Genomic DNA, 2,914 nt, shown 5'->3' on the forward strand with positions numbered 1-2,914 from the left:
TCAGACTTGAAGGAAATGGCAAACTGCATACCTCATGTCATACACAACCAGCTTGAGGGACTCCTATAAGCATGTACAATGAAATTGTACTGAAGAAAATCTCGTTACTGACCTTTTGCCTTGCAGCAGACAGTTTGGCGTGAAAGTCCCTAAGAAAACGTGTTTTTTAGAGTGTACATGTAAAGTATGTCTCATGGGTAGGATCCGTTTCTTCTCAGCAAAGGTGAGATGAGCAGACAGTATAGCTCAGATTCCAGCTGGGTTTCCTTCACTACCATCAGGGGTGTGTGTGGGGAACCCCAGAGGGCTGGCCAGCTCGGAGGGACTTACAGCCTTTGGTCTCTCACTGCAAGGATGGTGGGCTTCCCTGGTGGTCTGCGTCTGGCCAGGCCTGAGGTGAGTGAGGCAGAGGGTGGGAGGTTGGTGACACAGTTTTGCCCAGAGCTGTCATGGCGGATGGTAGTACAGGGGGAACAGAGGGCCAGAGAGCACCTGGGTGATCTCACGGTGCTGGCTGAAGTCTGAGGCCAGGACAGCAGTTGCTTTTTCCTGGTGCCTGTTCAACTCTTGAGTGACACCGTCCTCTCCCGCCCTGTCCTTTCCAGTCTGGCCAATGCGTGGTCACAGTGACACATGTAACCACACAAAGATATAACTGAGACCATCCTCCTGGAGCATTCCCGGTCCCTCTGCCCCCTGCTCCGCCAGCCCTGCACACGTGCAGTCCTCCTGAGCACCCCTGTAGTGACACAGCTGTGACGATCATCCTGGAACGTTCCTGGTCCCCCTGCCCCCTGCTTGGCCAGTCCTGCACACCCCCAGTCCTCCTGAGCACCCCTGTAGTGACACAGCTGTGACCATCGTCCTGGAGCATTCCCGGTCTCCCTGCCCCCTGCTCCACCAGCCCTGCACACCCCCAGTCCTCTTGAGCACCCCTGTAGTGACACAGCTGTGACCATCCTCCTGGAGATTTCCCTGTTCCCCCTGCTCCATCCTCAGGCCAGCCCTGCACACCCCCAGTCCTCCTGAGCACCCCTGTAGTGACACAGCTGCGACCATCGTCCTGGAGCGTTCCTGGTCCCCCCACCCCTGCTCGGCCAGCCCTGCACACCCCCAGTTCTCCTGAGCACCCCTGTAGTGACACAGCTGCAATCATCACCCTGGAGTGTTCCCGGTCCCCCTGCCCCATCCTCAGGCCTACCCTGTGCACCCCCAGTCCTCCTCAGCACCCCTGTAGTGACACAGCTGTGACCATCCTCCTGGAGCGTTCCTGGTCCCCCCCCCCTGCTTGGCCAACCCTGCACACCCCCAGTCCTCCTGAGCACCCCTGTAGTGGCATTTTCACACCACGCTGTCATTCGTTTTCTCTCGGTCTGTCCTTTCTGCTAGGAGTAGATCTCTCCTGCAGCTGCCTGGCTGGATGACAGGTGGATGAATGGTTTCGGGATCTTTTATCCTGGAACAGCAGGCATCCTTCAAAACCCTGATGGGCAGGGTGAGTCGCTTTCCCTCTGTGTGCCCCCAGCCTCGGTGGAACATGGTGCCCAGGACAAGGGATTTGAGAGTCCTCCCAGATGGAGTTTGTTCTGTGAAGGTGGATTCCTTCTGATATCATTATGTAACCACATAACGTGGCTGTTTCTGTGAGACAGAAAGCGTGCTCCTGTATTGTATTCTCCTTGCACACTGTGGCTAGCAAAGAGTAAGCTGTTCGCTTTGTGGCTCGAAAGCAGCCACAGACCACACATAACTAACGTGTGTGGCTGTGCTCCAGCCATGCTTTATTTACAGAATACAGGCAGAGGTCATATTTGGCCCATGGGTAGTAGTTGCCCACACCCCAGATTTGCAACCTGATGGACGATGGGTGAGAGGGCTCTTGTTTTCAAATGGCAGAGTGGGCGTACACTGGGATCTATNGGGAGTACACTGGGATCTATCCTGCCTGAGCCTGGCCCCTAAATTTGAAAGGAAAAAGGATGATAGCTAGCTTGGCCAACAAGTAACACCTCAGAAATTCCCCTGCATTTATCTGTATTTCTCGAGCTTCCCACGAGATGTTCGTCTGTGTTGAATTACGTGTAGGTATTGTTTTGCTGAATATGTCCCCATTGCCTGGTGGGTATATCTTGCGGGTTATATACCACACAGACGGTCACCTTGTTCAGATCAAGACCGTGAGCACATTAATGGTTCTCATGAGTCAGTGGAGGACCTATTATGTGTGAGCTTCAGGACGAGTTTGACTCAGCCTTTAGCAATGTTATTGAGCACCTGGCTTCCTGGGCCCCTGTGGCACTGGCACTGGCCTCGGCTGCTTCTGCAGTCGTGAGGGAAAAGCATCTGGCCTGGGTGGTCCATCCCAAGCTTTGCTCTGCAGGCTGAGACCTGAGTTTCCTGCCACCTCATTGACTGGGACCAGGTCACAAGCCCATGGATGAGTCAATCTCTGGAACCAGGGAGTGGGACCGTGGAGACCAGCACAGGTTGTTAGGTCCTCTGTTGTAATGACTTTTCTAGTTGCTGTAGTCGCAATGTCTTCTGAGATGCATTTGTTAATAAAACTGGTATTGATTTCTGGTAGTGAGTGGGTCCAAGGTGCTGGCTTCATTCCCCCCCCCCCCCCCCCCGCCCCGCAGCAGAGGAACAATACCGGGTTTCTTGTCATCTGAGATTCTTACAGGTTTCTAAGTTCCCTTCAGTTGAACTCTGTGCTATTAGTTTGGAAAGACTCAGAGAGGACCAGTGATGTGTTGGGGTCACCAGGGAGCCTCAGAAGGGCCAGGAGAAGGCCTGAGCGCCCTGCCTTCAGGCCAGTGCTCTGNTATAATTTTGCAGATGAAGAATATGCCTTTTGCATGGAGTATGGCAAGACTTGTTCCAAGTATTTCCTAGTTGGTACAGAAGTCGGGGA

This window comes from Ailuropoda melanoleuca, chromosome 16 (genome assembly GCF_002007445.2).
Source record: "Ailuropoda melanoleuca isolate Jingjing chromosome 16, ASM200744v2, whole genome shotgun sequence".
Lineage (NCBI taxonomy): Eukaryota > Metazoa > Chordata > Mammalia > Carnivora > Ursidae > Ailuropoda > Ailuropoda melanoleuca.